The 18088-nt window shown below is 36.7% G+C and overlaps 1 protein-coding gene and 1 pseudogene across 1 annotated transcript in view; both read left to right on the top strand.

The window, feature by feature from the left end:
• LOC150102843 (uncharacterized) overlaps positions 1 to 18088 on the top strand; it is an 836492-nt gene that overhangs the window by 708985 nt on the left and 109419 nt on the right. The gene's annotated exons all lie outside the window — the stretch shown is intronic.
• Positions 6013 to 6130, top strand: LOC150102844 (5S ribosomal RNA; annotated as a pseudogene).

The raw sequence follows: 18088 nt of genomic DNA, 5'->3' as shown, positions 1-18088 counted from the left end.
CATTACCTATAAACAATTTTAACTTTCCTTCAACATTCTATACATTTGCAAATTGAACACCCTTTGCCTGACACAGTTTTCAGCCATATTGTTATTCAGTATCATTGCTCTCCTTTTTAGTTCACTATTATCATATCTGGGCAACAGACTGATCACTTTCCATTGACACTATTATCCTTCACCTTCTGCAACAAAGTCTTCAAATCACTGTCCACATTCTTTGTCTCACTATTTAAGTTGTTTGTCATCACCACTAAATAGTTAATGGTCTATGCTAAGTATGGTAGAGTATATAGTTAATGATCTGGGATAAGTTGCTGCATTCGTACTATAGTAAGTCTATTTCCATTCATTTAGCAGCTATTTGCATATCCCATGTCCTGTCCTGACCCAGTAAAGTGTAAATCACACAGCTGTTTTGGAAGTTCAAAAACCTTTAATTTTGCAGTTGGATCAGGAAGAGTAACGTAAGTTACAGATATGTTTCTGCCAGTGTATTTTCCGGGCTGATGTGATATTAAAGACTTCTTGCAACATTTGCAAAGCAGTTCCCTAGGCAGGTTGTGTGCTGATTTCATTCTATGATTAGCTGTGTGGGAGATATCTTCGTGCATGTTCAACTCACTGTGCTCAGTAATTTTATTTTCTAGGTTACCTAAAGCCCTTTTCCTCCAAAATGGAAGAAGAGAGCAATAGACTAAGCTGGTGTTCAAAGCCTTGTTTCGTTTGTCTTTTCATTTGACTGGCTTTGTGAAGAGAGTGCAACAGTTCAGAATCTTTGGAGTCATTAAAGTTTTCCTGTATTTCTTGAAATAATTATTATTTCATCCAGGATGTATTCTTTTTTGATAATCTCTTGGTAGTCCTCCACAACAACAAATCTCCCATAGTTGCTGCCATTGGATTTGATATATTTTATTTTATAGAACTTCACACTGAAATGCAGTGTTTCATATTATGGTCTACCAGAGCAAAGGCTGCTCTGTTAGACTATAAGCCAACATACATCAAGATCTATCTTAAGACAATATGAGATATTCTAGAAGGCATTTTTTGGTGGTGACACCAAGCCACCAGTGTGCCCTGCAAAGCTCTAAGCGACAAGATCTTAATGTCTGCCGAAGTAATGCCTATAGGAGTAAAGTCTTTGTAACTCTCCTTGCACCATACACCACAAAGGGAGATGGTAGCACTAGTGAAATGAGGAGCTGTCCCAAACTCCTCTTCAATCTGTCGAGCAAGATCTATATTCTGCTCATAATATGAGACCTTGTTCCTGTGACTGACAAGTGGGTGCCCAGTACCCACTCTCTGTGCATCAATAACCCAAACTCTTTCATCCTTCTTTGCAATTAAATTGGGCTTTCTAATACCAGCTATAGTCCTATAGTGCAGTTCAACCACACTCCCCCAACCTTTGTTTTTCAACTGGTTATTTAATATGTAGACCATAGCATCATGCTGCTTCATCCGAATACCATGAGTTCGAAAACAACATTGGGCAATATGAGAAAGGGTTTCAGTGTAGTGGCAACCTGCCCTATAGCTACTGCCACCATGGGTTGTGTGGGACTTTCTGGGCAGAGCATTCATTGATCCTAGCCCTGATTAAGTGAAATTCGTCACCAGGTAGGAGTCTAGTACCTTCCTATACCCATTAATGATGGGGGAGGCACTAGATTAGATCCATAATGTGATGCACCATCGACAGAGCTATATAGCTGTGTAGACTATTTCTTATGCTCTGCCGATTCAGTCTCTATCAGTTGACCTTAATACTTGGTCAACCCTGTAGTATGCTGAAAGTCTTTCTGGATAGTAAGACAATGAAATGCATCTCTGCAAATTTGAGAAGTGGATATTTCTAATTTCTTAATTCTTTTATAATGGAGGTGGGATAAGCCAGCGGAGGGAAAGGATACCAAATCCACCTTCCTTCACCATGTTATGAAAATAGGCAACAGAGTATCTAAAGGAAGCCTAAGCCATTAATGAATGGCAGAGCGAATAGCCCTATCCATATGAGACAGTACTGAGACATAGGTACACCCGATTATCAGCTTATGATAGTATCTAGGGAGTAAATAATTTGAAAAGAAGAAAAGCCTTTGCTGGGGTTCGAGAGGAGCTTTTCTTAAAGATGACAAAGCATTTTCTAAAGAGAAAGGAATGGAAGACTGTTCTTTTGGCATAAAGAAGATACCAAGGTATCTCCATTCCTCCAGGACAATAAGGCAATTGCCTATCATGCAGGGAAAACTCAATATTTTTAACCTTCAGCTTCTTGTCATACCCCGAAGGTACAAGTGCTAATGAGCAGGACTTTTCCACATTTATGGTAAGACCACTAACATGCAAGAAGGCTATTGCCTGGCAGGCCAACCTTAGTGGAGGCCATGAGAATAAAGTCATCAGCAGAGACTATAGCATTAAAAGAAGAAGCATCAAGAGATTAACCAATATGGTTAGGTAGAGAATGAAGAAACTCGTCAATAATGCAGTTGAAGAAAAGAGGGAATGGAGGGTCACCTTGGCGAACATCCTGAACTGCAGGACTAGAAGTTGCACAGGCCCCTATATTAATGTTAGAGAATTATTAGAGTATAACTCTAAAACACATGAAAGAAAAGAATCTGGACAGCCTGCAATAGATAGTTCTCTTAAAATAGCAAGAAGAGAAACATAGGAAGCCATAAACAAAGGCATAAGACAACAGAGGGAATTGGAAAGGAGGGCAGAAAGAATATAGATATTCTCAACACTGCCATCCAAATGGACAAAGTCTCTCTGCCGAATGTTATATTGAATATATTTTTGCAGTCTCTTGACTAACACTTTATGATAAAGACTAAGAACATGAGAAACTGTAATAGGCCTGTAATCTGCAGCTCTAGCTGTATCCTTCTTTGGGATAAATATAGTTCTTGAGTTCTGTAAAGAAGGTGGAATAACTTTAGTTGATAGGAAAATGTTCAGAGGTATCTGAATGGGCACTTTCCTTGTGACAGTGGAAAGCCATCAGGGCCAGAAGCTGAATTACTAGGGGGGGGGGGTAAAGCTGATACAATTCCTTCATACGATACGGGAGAATAAATGGCTGATTCAGGGACAGACCCAAGCACACAAGGCTGGGCTTGATCAGGTAAATGCAGTGGTGGAGTGAAGAAGACAGTACTCCAAAATTCCACAAAATCTTTGTGATGTCCTTTAGAGGGGTGGAGATGCCCCATCTAATATAGTCTTTGCACACATCTAGTGATTCTTCTTATATAAGACTTGCATTTCTGCATAAACTCTCTTTCTCAGTCTCCTACATGAAAGGCGGACTTTGAGGCTGGGGATGTCTTGGTTGTCAAGACTGATGCTGCTGCTCAGAAAATACATTTTGGAGATAATCCTGAAGTTTGCTGGTGATATCATGCCCATTAAGATGAGCTCGAATAATGTCTTTAAAAGTTGTATGATTATATTCTGCTAAAGGTTGATGGTCTAAAGCTGGTCTAACTTGGAAATCAGAGCCTTGTTGCTAAACCTGGTTGTTGAAAATCAACTTGATGTTGAGTGGGAACTGAAGGCGAGGTGGGAGGTATGGAGATATTACCCATCTCTCCATTCCTTAGAAAGTTCTTTAAGCTCATTAACAAGCTGTTTGTCTTGTTAATCTGCAGCTTTCAATGACTTTTAATAGCATGAAAAGTATGATGAGGCAGCGCATCAGCCAAAGCCTCATTTAAGTTCCTAACACCTGCTGCCACCAAACGAACTTCATGGGCAGCAAGAATATGCTCCTCCTCTGAACTTCAAGTCCAACAGCAGAAGTAAAGGCATGATTACATTCAGGGCAGATAAAATGATGAATGTCCGAAATTGCTGACCTTCTGGAACAATGATGACTTCTACCAGTAGAAAATAGTTGATTATCATTCTTGTAGGCACATCTACGGCGATTAGAAACATTAAAGGGACGGGAAACAGGCATGTCATCAAATAAGTCCCGAACATCGGAATCAATTTCAGGTTTCCTGGATATAACCAATCAGAGTCAAACCCTTTTCTTGATTATTGCAAGTCAGGAAATTAACCCATCCCGGAGTGCTAACCCAAGATGGGAGGAGTAGCGTAATGAGCCAGTTAGTCACCTGGAGGTGTCCAGGGTATGCCATGAGGAGGCTGCTCATTTCTGCACTTATCTGGTGCCTTGGACCAAAAGGTGTGCAACCAAGGCTACCAGACTTTGGAACACCCAGACATTCAAGTTGGAGTCAGCTTGCTTCGGAAAAGATCTCCACACAGATTTATGAAAATTGCATCTCTAGGTTTGGTGACAAACTTGATAATATGAATACAAATTCCTATTATGCAGGTGATAGAACAATGTTGGCTATTTGGGAAGCCATTAACCATCTTATTAAACCAATATATTACTTTTGGTTGAAAGTGTTTTTTTTTTTTTGTAAATTGCATGCAGTTTAATAGGTTGAATTTCTTTAATATATACATTTTTGTTTTTTTGTTCCGAACTTGAACTGGGCATCCCTGTCTCCTTGAATTATAATGAGATTGTTTTTCCTTTTAAAAGAAATAAGGGTTGTTCTAGATGTGGCCCAATTGTTCTCCCCTTTCTGGTCATATGTTGACAAACATCTGCAACTTAAAAAACCTTTAGTAATGCATATGTTTCTGTCATCCACTCAGAGGTCCGAAATTAGGTAATCAAATCTGTGCATAGTAGTTCAGATGTGGCCATATTAAAAAAAAATAATAATTATGTACATGTAAAAAATAATAATAATTATTTTATAGTAATTATTATAAAATAATAATTATATACATGTAACCCTCGTATAACACGGTACTTCTACAACGTGGTTTAACATATAACAAGGCCTACAAATTGTAATAACCCTTTATATTTTCATATATTTTTCACCGCACAACTTAAAAATCAAATTTTATCTTCGCTAAATTTGCGTCTGTCCGTATCGTGCATGTAGTTATAAGTAGCGAATTTATATTAGGGGAAATACCCTTCAGCAGGTTACAGCTAGCATGTTTGAAAATTGGTTTTTCAAGTGTTTTGTACTCGATGTAGAAAGTTACACAAAGAAAATGAATATTGACTTCAAAATTCTACTAATTTTAGATAACGCACCAGGCCACCTAACAAATTTAAGCCATCCGAATATTAAAATGACTTTTTTGCCGCCTAATACTACTTCATGTATTCAACCACTCGACCAAGGAATAATATCAACATTTAAGTCATATTCGTCGAACTGGAACAAAATTTCGTACCTCCAGTGGATGAAGAGCTAAGTCGTATAATAAAGTCACACAGATTTTTTTTTTTTTTTTTGGTGGAGAGGACTTTTGAAAATGAAATTAGTGAATTAATTGATAGGGAAACAGATTTAAATGAGGAGGAACTGGTACAATTAACAGATGACTTTGAATCAAATGGCCTGGGAAGTTCTGCCAAAGATTCTGGTTGTGATGAATCCTTTAAAGAATTCAGTTTAAAGAAATTAGCAGAAGGATTGGACTTGGCAAGAAAGTTTGGAAGTTATTTTACGGATGGAAGTTATTTTTCTGGATCCCTCAATGGAGCGATCCAGAAAATTCATGAGACAATTGGATATTTATTTAGTCCATATTATGAACTCAATAAAAAATTGCAGCATAGCAAGGTCTTATTACTAATTTCTTGATAGTAAGCCAAAGTATGCAATGAGAATTATAAAAACGATGTCCAAGAGATTTCAAGTGATGATGACATCCAGCCACTCGTAAATAAAGAACATCTATGTTCTTTTAGTTTTGAAGATTGATGATGATTAAAATATGCACTTTATTTTATTTTGCCTAAAACATTTATTGCATTATGTGCAATGAAGTTTACATACAATTTCTAATTTTTATAATTTTATACTATGTGTTTGTTTCATAGTTTATATGTTTTCTTAACTTACCTGAATTAAATAAAAAAATATTTTTGTTGGTTATGTCATTGTTGTCAGTGGCCACATCAGTTTAAAACACCAGTTCTCGTTTGATCACTGAAGTTAAGCAAACCTGAGCCCAGTTAGTACTTGTTAGGGTGCCCATCTTGGAAACCTGGGTGCTGCTGGCACATAAAAATTTAGTCCGTGCGGTTAGCCTAGTGGCTATGCGCTTCGCAACCATATGCCTGGGAAAGGAGTGTCCTAGGTTTGATTCCCATCGGTGACGTGAGGAGCTGAAGGATCTTCCTCAGCCATAGCCAAGTTAGCCAGTCTTGGGCGTGGACAGCAGGGTTTTTTCCCCAGTTTATTCTGGGGTTTTTCATCCCGCAATGCAGGCAAACTGGTCTTGAGAACTCAACACTACAGGCCATAGGATACACCGGGGCATAAGGCTGACCACTTTATCCTGTAAACGGAGTGAGGTCCGATGATCAATGGACCCTCGACACCACAAGGTAAAAGAGGGTATAAGGAAGATGATGATGATGTCATTGTTGTTTATATAATTTAAAAAAAAAAACGATTTCATAACATAATCCTACTTTTTCTATGTTATCTGAGTCTCACATAACGCGATTTATATAACGCAGCATTTCTATGGAACCTAACATCCGCGTTATACGAAGGTTAGCTGTATTTAATAAATTTAGTTTAATCCTTTATCCAAGTGTGAGCAAACAAAGTTTGCACCTGAAAGTATCTTCAGGACTGGGGTAAGGTGGTACAACACCAGGAAACTCGTTGCAAAGGTGGAACAAGCTAACATCACTCCTATCTCAGTATCTCCCATAATGCAAAACACATCTCCTTGCAGATATGTCTAATGTTATGCATTAAGGGAAAGGCCACTACCCAGACTAGTTTTGACCTTTATTGAGGTCTCTTCAGTGGGAGCCAGGCCCAAGTGGAGATACTAGGCAGAAGCATTAGCAAGGTCATCTCTACCTATAGGAGTTGCCAAACAGTGTGCCACCTTTTTAATAAATTACTCTGGATTTAGAGAAAGATGTTGAAAGTTTATTTTTCACTTGGTTAGACTATAATAAATTTAGTTTAATCCTTTATCCAAGTGTGAGCAAACAGAGTTTGTGGCTGAAAGTATCTTCAGGACTGCGGCAAGGTGGTACAACACCAGGGCAACTAGTTGCAAAGGTGGTGCAAGCTAACAACACTCCTATCTCAGTATCTCCCATAATGCAAAACACATCTCCTTGCAGATATGTCTGCATTAAAGGGCAACTACCCAGACTAGTTTCGACCTTTATTGAGGTCTCTTCGGTGGGAGCCAGGCCCAAGTGGAGATACTAGGCAGAAGCATTAGCAAGGTCATCTCTACCTATAGGAGTTGCCAGACGGTGTGCCACCCTTTTAATAAATTACTCTGGATTTAGAGAAAGATGTTGAAAGTTTATTTTTCACTTGGTTAGACTATAATAAATTTAGTTACCTAAATTTCCGTTACCTGTATTTGTTTTAAGAGTAGTATAGATAAATAAATGGCAATTTTAGTTCTTCCTAGAGTAACAATAAATTATTTTTCCATTTCACCTTAGTGCATTTGCTGATAGTTTGAAAGCAAATATGCACTCTGTCTAGCTTGATTAAAATCTGACAATTCAAATTGCTGTATATCATCATGGCATGATTCCTTAAAAGAAGGCTCAACTTCAGTCATATTTTTACTTCTGCTTCCAGAAGTCAGTTTTGGTCTTTTGAAAGACAATATCTGAAACAAATCTGACAATTATTCAACACTGTCCATGTTATTTCTAGAATTTATCTTTGTATTCTTGAAGAAAATAATCTAATTCTCTTATGAGATTTTGATGTTCTTTTGTGTTTAAATGAAGATTTTACTCACACCAGATATAACTTATATTCCTATCAAAATAGTATTTCTTCATTTATCTGAGTGTGTAACAATGAACTTACTTGGCTGTTTTATCTCTACTATTTTATAAGTGATAGTTGATATTTTGGATATTTCTATAAGGTCCAGAAATCTTGCTCTTTAGTTTTCCAGCTTTACTCTCACAAGGAAGTAAAGGATTTTGCTGGATTTTGTAAAAGAACTAACTCACCTAAAATTAGGTTTCCATCCTTACCAGATTTATTAATAGCCATTCTGTTCTCTTGTAAAGATGATTCACTATTTTTATTATTATTATTATTATTTGCCCTGTAGTGGAAAAATTATGCACCATATTAACCAAAAATTCATCTCTATCTTTATAATTAAAATAACATAAAAATTATTTATACATAGATGAAAAGAGGATCATTACCGTATGAAACAAGCATTTGTGTTTGATGCCATTATATAAAGAACAATTCCTCTATCATCATATTTTTGTAAGAGCCATATCTGCAGAAAATGTGTTAATAAGGCATTTTGCTAGTGTTTCAGCAGTCATTGCTATATGAAATGCCTCAGTATATCAAGATAACATGTCTGCAACTAAAAGAATATACTTACTCTAGTGTCTTGTACTGAAGCAACATCAGCAGCATTGTGCTCAAAGGGCTCTTCCTCTAAATAGATTTTGTAAATGAAAATAATGACATTATTTTATATATTTCCTTATATTAGAAGACATTCCAATCTAAAATTATTTTTCTGAGATCTGGTTTGGACTCTTTTCTTAACTTAAGTGACCAAGGACCTCCATGATTCTACTCTGTAAGAAAAATAATAGAATTAAATGGAACAGTTACTTTTAGAGGAAACTCAAACCTCATAGGCATAAAATATCATGCTCATCAAAACATAATAAATCTAGACTATGTCTAGATTTATTGTGTTGTGATCTTTATATACCTCACTCCAGAATGTATCAATTTTTTAAGCACTCCTTCAACTTTCAGAATCCTACTTTATGTGATCTAGGTTCATTTTGTCAGCCATTATATTTTTTGTTCCAGTAATATAAGTAAAGGATAAATTCTTTCTTGAATCACTAATAATTCTCTGATTCTTATCCTCCATTGTTTAGAAATGAAAGTGGCTTGTGATTAGAAATGACTCCTTATTGCTGGCTATACAGTAAATATCTAAGTTTGTGAGGTAGATGAATAATGGCTAGTGCTTCCTTCTCAATAATTGAATAGTTTTTTCTCTGATCCACTTAACTTCCTGCTCAAGAAAACAAATAGTATTTAGAGATCACTAATTTAATTGTTCTACTACTGCACTAATACACTCTTGAGAGGTCTTTACAGATGTATAGAATTTTTTCATTCAAATTAAGAGAATGTCACTTTAGACTTTTGAAATTCAAAATTCCTATGTTTTATTTCGCTCCAGTGAAATTTCATGCCTTTCTTTGTAAGACTGGTTAAGCTAAAGTGAGAAAAAAAAGATGGAATGATTCTCTTATAAAAATTCACTATACTGAATAAACTTCTTAACTGTCTTCCAGTCTTAGGAAAAGTAGAGCACTTTATTATCTTCTATATTACTTTCATCTGATTTTATGCTATCTTCTCTTTTGTCCTAAATAAATTACACCCCTTAAGAATTACTTGCATTTTGATGGCATTAATATTGGTTAGTCGTTTTTGAATTATTTTCAAGACTTTAAGTGCTTATAGTGTGATTTGAGATCTGGAGAATAAACAAGAACATTGTTCTGAAACAATCACATCCTAGCCCAGCAGTCCCTCTAATAAGTACCTAGTATTTCTTGCCCTTTGTGGTTAACCTGGGGAGCTCATATGTGGCTCATTTGATTGTAAATTCAAATTGTTCTTTCTTAAGAGTGAGTTTGCCCTTATTCTGTTAAAAGATGTTATGCAGTTGATGCATGTGTTTTAACAGGCTCATTTGAAAGCAAAGAAATAGATGGGAAGATCAGCATTCATGGAAGTGCTCGTCATTGAAGTAAAACAGATTGAGGTAGTGGTTGAGGTGATTCAGGAAGGGATCATTTATCAGCTGAATCACTCTCCTCTGGAGAGCCCAGCAAGATTTTTAGGAAGGATTTTGTGCCTGCCCTGGTATTCTATGGTTAGGTGGATTTGGAATTTGTTCATTAAGAATGGGTGAAAAGAACATTTGAGCAGAAAAAGAATTCCTAGCTAGATGATAAGGCATCTGTTGATGTGATATATTTATGTCAGAAAAGGCAAGAGGAAAATGTCAATCCAAGAAGAAGCATCTGATCCAGTCTAGTGATCTGTATATTTCTGATGGCAAACAAAGATGAACCGAGATCCACTTCACATAAAAAAAAATGCCAGACCATATTCTGGTAGCATTGAAAGTGACTAGTTTATCCTAACTACATTCAAGAATGGTATGGAGTCAGTGTTTATGGTAGCAGTTGTAGAAGATCTTTATGCACTGATGGACTTGGCAAATGAGCCAGAGGAATGGAGTGTATTATCATCAGCAAAGCCATGGATAGGACTGTTGTTTCAGTTTTATGTATAGGAGAAGGAGATTAAGTGAGTTCTGTTTTCATAAAAAAGCTAGAAAACAGTAAACCATTCATGACACACATTATCAGGATGCAATTTACTGAGCAGACATCAGTATCAGACTTGATCAAATAATATGCAAATGTCAAGAGTAACAGCACAGGTTTCTTTAGACTTTCTATGGTGCATCTTCAGTGATGGATTGTACAGTATAAGAGATAAGCTGTGGATTTACAGTAGCAAAATCCATAATGATAAGCCTTTAGTCACTGATTGACTGTTGATAACTTTCTCCATTACTTTGGAGAGGACAGAATCATGGGTGATAGCTTAGTAATTTGACAGCAGACTTTTATCTTCCTTTTTTTTTTTTAGTTTGATGCAGTGGTGAGAGGATTATTCATCTATCAAAACAGGTAAACTGGCCAGAAGAACAGACATAATATACAGGTCTAATTAGCTTAGTTACTTTGACTGTTGTTCAGAATTACTTGAAGCAACCTGTAACCCTCATTTGGAATGGATGGAATATTTGCTTGTTTCCATTATTATTTTATTATTATTATTATTCATGACACCTCCAAATAGTCCGTAGATTTATCACGGGAAGACACCTATTGTACAACTGTCCGTCTTCACCACTACACCGAGCCTTTACTACCGATCATTTACATCAGCGCCATCTACTGCCCACCACCACAGGTAGTATTTTTTGTCTAAATTGCGTGTGTTCTGAAGGGCTGATTTATCTGTATGCGGGATGAAAAACCAGAGTTTCCGGGAGAAAAAACCTGCTACCTCCGTATGGACTCATCTAGGAGGTCCTTCTGTCATACACACACAGCTCATCATAATGCACCTTAAACACACTAAAATTCACTGCAGACACCACACTCTCAGGCAAGGTATTCCAATCATTTATAACTGCATGCAAAAAACCTGCTTCTCACTCCTCTGCTCACACCCTCTTTATACGGTTTCCAGGGATGACCTTTGGTTCTCCTCTGATTTCACACTGTTTACTGTAGAACCTTTCCAACATTGATCCTATAACAATCCTTACTAACTTGTAGGTCTCTATCATACCTCCCCTCTTCCTCTTATCCACTAGACTCTGTAAATTGCATCTTCTCAATCTTTCCTCATATTCGACATTCCAGAGGTCAGAAACTACGTTAGTCAGTTGCCTCTGGACCCTTTCTAACATCTCTTCATCCTTTTGAAAACCAGATGACCAAATCTGGGCACAGTAGTCCATGTATGGCCTAATCAAAGCCTTATACAATGGAACAAGAATCTCCCTACTTCTACACGTCAGTGTCCTCCTCATCATTCCCAGAAGTCTTTGTGTTGTCTTCACAATTTTGGCGACGTGTCCCCTAAATTTTAGATCCTTATCCACTATCACTCCCAGATCTCTTATTTCCTCTACTTCCAACAATATATTCTCACCAAGCATAAATTCTGCATCCCATCTTTGTTTTCCAAATTTTAAAAACTTACATTTTCCAACATTGAACTTGCATCCCCATTCCTGAGCCCATTAATTCAATCTATTCAAGTCTTTTTGTAAGTTCACAACATCTTCTCTACTCTTCATGGTCCATCCCAACTTTGCATCATCTGCAAACAACTGAATATCTCCATCCAAATTTTTGCCAATATCATTAACATATAAGATAAACAGTAATGACCCTAAAGCAGACCCCTGAGACACCACTAGTGATTTTCCTTTTCTGGGATATTGCTCCCCCATACACAACTTGCTGATACCTATGAGATAGCCAGTCTATGAACCAATTCACTAAACTAATATCCAACTCCATCTGCTCAATTTTTTTACTATCAACTTATCATGTGGTAATCTATCAAAAGCCTTTGTGAAATCTAAGTATATTACTGTGTATCCCTCTGTTCTGTTCAAGAAAACCATCACCTTATTGTAATAAGTAAGTAAGTAGATTATTTAGCAAATCCATGCTGTCCATCAAAGATAATACCGTTGTTGTCAACCCAATTCTGGATCCTAGTTCTCACAAGCTCCTGCAATAACTTAACCACAACACCTGATTTATAGGCCTAACTGCATGCAGTTAGGCCTATAATTTGATTCTATAAAATGATAACTTATTTTCTTTACTTGCAGTTGCTAACTCATCTTCCCAGTCTATATTGAAATAATTAAAATACCATAATTAAAATAAAGTTAAAATTAATCAAAATTATCAATGTTACTTGACTAATTTGATTATACATTTCATAGTCACTACCATCCACATTACCAGGTCTATAACATCCAACCAAGTATTTCATTCTATTCACCTCTATCTCACATCATACTGCCTCAAAACTACTGGCACTATTTCCCTCTTGCATCTCTACTTTGTATGGACATAACCACTTCTCTGTCATCAGTAGCACTCTTTCCTTTTTACCCTTTCTATCCTCATGAAACACATTATGCCCTTCCATCTCTATTCCTGTCAGGATGTTGTCCTCATCTAGCCATGTCTCACTTATTCCAACAATTCTTGAGTGAAGAGACTTAATTAATGCAACCATTTCATCTGCCTTGTTTCACACTTTTGGCATTTGTATACAAACACAGCAGCTCATTCCTGGATCTATAGCTAGTTCTACTGACACCACTCATTTGATGTCATTTCTCCATGCTCAGCTGAAACCATTTCTCTTTCTCCATATTCATTTTAGAATCCTCTTCAAATCTTAATGATCCCAGGTCTTCACTTTTCACCTCAATTTCCTCTTGATCCCAGGTCTTCACTTTCCCTTCCTGTCTACACATGCATTCACATCCTCTTGGAGCATCCACCTTTCTATGTTCCCCTGTCCACCCTGAGCATCCCCACTTCCCTGTCCATCTTGCTAACCCATTCTCTCATTCTCTGTACTCATACTACTGACCTCTTCATTCATAACCACCTCTTCAATATCTCCTGTCTTACTCTACTGCTCTTCCACATCACTTCCCACTTGATCATATTCATTCTCTGTACTTGCTTCTCTACTTTCCAACAGCAATCTCTCCACGCTATTCACACCAAAACCACTCAGATGCAATCCATCTCTCTTATACAGTTCACTTCGTCCCTCAAACTCATTCCACACATTAACAAACTATTTCTGCTAACATATAGTTCATAATCCTTGCTCTCCACCTCATCTTGCCACTATCATACCTAGGCAACATGCTTACTACCTTTCCTATCACACTATTCTCTTTTATCTGTCTCAACAACCTCCTGATATCCAATCTGACATTTCTTTCTTTGCAGTCAAGTCTACCTATTAAAACTATCAACTCTTTTGCTCACTTACTCCTCTTATCCAATGCCTCAATCACTCTACTCATTCTACCTCCAGTAAAACATACCTTGTTCATCCTCTCGTCCAGCACACCTTTAATAATTGAATCGCCATATAATGCCACTTGTGGGTCTTTGCTTACCTCTTTTATACCAGCATTATTTGTTTTCATCATTTTTGTTCTCCCATACATTTCCCGAATTGTCTTAAGTTGATTCCTCATCCCATTTCATCTCTTGCCTCATCCTATCCAACTTAACTTTCGAATCTTGCATTACATTTTTACTGTCATTCATTCTTTCGAATTTTCGAACTCTCGAACCCTGCTTCAAACTTTCGCTCTCGTTCATTCTTTCGATTTTTTGAGCTTTCGAACCTTGCGTCACACTTCTGCTTTCATTCATTCTCTCAATTTCATTGCCTTCTGCCACATTCTCATCATTTTCATCTTTCTTACTAATGAGCAAGTTTTTCAGATTGCTCGTTCTCTTTTTCAAAACTTTTTTACCATTTTTTACTGTTCTTTTACACCACCCTTCTCTATCAGACAACCACTCATTCTCCTCATGCCATTCTTGCTACTAACCCTTTCTGTCATCAACATATTTGCACTCATCAAGTCCTCATTCAGCTCACACTTCACACACACCCTCCTTCCATCCACCTTAAATATCCACAGTTTATCAATGGAATCAAACAAGTACATATGGCACACCTCACATTTCATTAAACAACTGAAGTCGAAGTTAAATTCCTGCATGGACAAAGCCGCTTCCATTTTTCCTTTGCTGGTTGCTACACTAATCTCTAATATCAATGAATTTGTAAATAAATTTAAACAAAATATTCCACACACTAATAACATTACAAGCTCACAACCTTTATAGCAACTCTTACTCATGAACACACACACTTATACTATTAATTATTTCAAAAAAAATTATCTGAAACCGGAGTCCTTTTTACACACCGTTACTTCTTTCACCACACGAGTGCCCTCTCCTGACATCGGACAAGAGCTCTGAAGCACAACCTTTGATTATGTAATTATGGAGATACCACTGGAACCTGAAACTGAAGAATTTGGTATCTAGATTATTTAAGATTCTTCTAATACCTTTCTGTTGAAAAACAGCAGAAAGCATGTTGTGCCATGTTTTTTAGTGTGGCAGGGGATGATTTGTCTTGGTTATATATTCAAGTGTTAGAGGAGAAGAATAATGCCAGCAATAACAGTAGTGTTGGATGAGAGCAGGAGGATGGAAACATAGATGAGCAGAAATTGGACTAGATGGCTTGTGCAATGAACAGAAGACATTTGAACAAGAGGGACATTTTAGCTGTTAGCCTTTTAATAGTCATATTTAGATTTATTTTGTGCTTCAGAGTAGGAGTACAATGCTGTCATTTGCAGTATGCTGAGTTTTATCCTTGAACCTCCATAGTATTCCCTGCTGTTGAACAGTAGCTAATTTCTCAGAGCACATGTTTAAATCAGAGAGTAGAAGTGGCAATCTGACCATGGGAAGAGGAGTAGAAATCGTTTAGATATTCCAATTCGGCACCCTTTTAATGATAAAAGACACATGGACATGGTTTAGGGAAGAGAGCTCTATGAGAATGGAAAGTTGCATAAGATATTGTCTGTGTTACCGAAAGAAGAGGTGATCTCCACCCTATACTTGGAAGAGATTAAAGGTGTTAGGGAGAGTATTATCTGGTATCCAGATTGGTTGAAAGATGATTTGTATTAGATCATCTCTTAGGGCAAATACTTGCACATCTCTTCCAGCTTGATTGGTTGCACTGGAAAAGGGAAATCATTTGGATTTCCCTTTTCCAGTGGTAAAGTTATCTTACTGATGTCAGTGTGCTGACATCAGGAAGATAACTTTACCCTTTGGTAATTAGACTGCAGAAGGGCAAGTTTTGGAGATAATGTGCTGATGTGGTGACAGTTTTTTTTTTTTTTTTCCTCCGGAATTTTTAAATACAACAGATTATAATGTTACTGAATGGGGCAAGGGAACCTTAAGCCAGAGGAGATTAAATGCAGAACATTTTTAACTTGGCATTCTCTGTCAGGCAATATCATCTCACAAAGACTCAGGCTGTTGAGCGATGATGTTGTATTTGTGAGATGATTTCTTCAACCATAAGGATGATTGACGAAATCACTTAGTGTGGAATTAGGATTAATAAGGTGAACTGTGATGGGTGTAGCATTGGCAGTCTAGTCAGTGTAGAAACAAAAGAGTTGTTCTTGCTGGACTCTACATAGATCACTCTCATCTAATGCATTATCTGTTGAGTGCTGATGACCTACTGATGTGTAAATGCAACAAATTATCTTACTATTTCTCATGTTCTAGCAGAATACCAGCACTCAAGAAAGGAATGAAACTTTTTCGTTCCTTTCTAATCTGGCTGAGCCACATACACTTTGATCTTATCAGACTCAGATAAATTGCATGAAGTTTTAAATTTTTACTAAGAATTAATTTATACAGACACATTTGATTATAAATTCTATATATACATGTGTAGATACCACATTGCTCAACTTTATTTTTTTCAAAATTTGCTTTATGTACATAATACGTTATTTATTAATTTATCTGTTTATTATTATTTATTATTACCATGGGTTACTTCAGTACTCAGGTACCTTTGGTTTGGCATAGTACAGGGGTGTTCAACCCGTCGATCACGGAGCGATTTTTGGTCGATCTCTTGTGTATTCGTCCTTACAAATTTAATTAAAACTGAAAACATAATATTTTATTTATCATTATTTTGTATTATTTTTAATTCACTTTAAGTGTATTGCTATTGTTTATTTATTTTTCGTTAAAATTGTCAAATCAGTAATTTTCTTATAAGTCCGGGTAAATGAATTAATTTGGATCAGTGGAAGTCAAACAGCGAGCCAAGTGAATACGATTTTAAGCAGAGTGTAAAAACTCGATTGTAGCTTAAATATTAAATATTCCAAAGCACATTACATTGATTTTTTACTTAGGTTAAGTCCCATGTGAATATTGTAAAAAAATGAACTTTGTTTGTCTTGGTATAGTTTGTATTAGATGTTTTTGTAAATAACTCTTTTGAAGCTAACTGTATATGCTGTTTAAATAAGAATATGTTATAGTGTTAAAAACAAAGGCAATGTTTTTGTCGCCCAAGCTGTACATGGCGGCATTAGAAAGATTGTTATTGAAACTTGTATGTATGCGAAAGACTTGCGGGCTCTAAGTGTAAACATCAGTCAGAAAGAGTTCAGACAACTTTCCGATGGCCGACAACTTACAATCAGAAGAAAGCGGAGGAGAACCAAAGGCGTGCTGAACTTGAAACTTAAGATGAAAGACTCATACCGATTCTTTGTGGGATGCCAAACTTCATGCGAGGTCTCAGAGGAGGCCTAATAAAAAGGGACTGAAGCAAGCAGAAGGGGGGTCCCGGTTCCAGAATTGCTGTCAGAGAGGAGGCTGCCCGGTCCAGAGTCACCGTCAAAGAGACTGCCCGGATCCACGTTGCGTGAGCGAGGAGTTTCCCGCTTCCAGAAAGGAGCATCTCAGTTCGAGACGTCGCTAGAGAGAGACTACTTCCAGGCCACAGATAAGGTTTCAAATTGCCGAAAGAAAGAGTTCTAATTGCCGGAGAAAAGTTTCCAGGCCAGGTTAATGTCAGACATTCACCAGTGTGTTGCATTTTCATTACAATTTGATGAATCAAACATCTTCACTGATATTGCTCAGTTAATGGTATATCAAGATTATTCAAGTAAAGAAGAACTATTGAAAATTATACCATTATTGGGAAGGACTTAAGGGAGAAGACATTTTTTTGGCATTTGATGAATTTGTGAAACAACACAAACTTCCGCTTTTTAAACTTGTGTCCATTACTACTGATGGTGCTCCTGCAATGATAGGTAATAAATCAGGCTTCATTTCATTAAGTAAAAACGATGACAAATATCCAGATTTTTTAAACGTATGACTGTGTTATTCACCAAAAAGTACTGTGTAGTAAAAGATTAAACACAAAAGATGTTTTGGATATTACATTTAAAATTGTAAATTCTGTTCGAGGAAAAGTCTGCAATGGCAGTTATTTAAATTACAGGCAGATGATGATAGAGAACTTCTGTTGTACAATAATGTTCGCTGGCTCAGCAGAAGTCAATTTTTAGAAAGATTTCTTGTATTAATTAACGATATAAAAAATTTTCTTGATGAAAACAGAGATATTTATCCACAATCGAGTAATAAAAGATGGTTGTTACACTTACCATTTTTAGTAGATTTCTGTACGAAATTAAGCAATTTAAATTT

Source organism: Typopeltis vanoorti, chromosome 9 (assembly GCF_054136105.1).
Source record: "Typopeltis vanoorti isolate ZY-2024b chromosome 9, IOZ_Tvanoo_1.0, whole genome shotgun sequence".
Lineage (NCBI taxonomy): Eukaryota > Metazoa > Arthropoda > Arachnida > Uropygi > Thelyphonidae > Typopeltis > Typopeltis vanoorti.
Note: the sequence above shows the minus strand (reverse complement) of the source record. Positions and strands in the feature narration are given on the sequence as shown.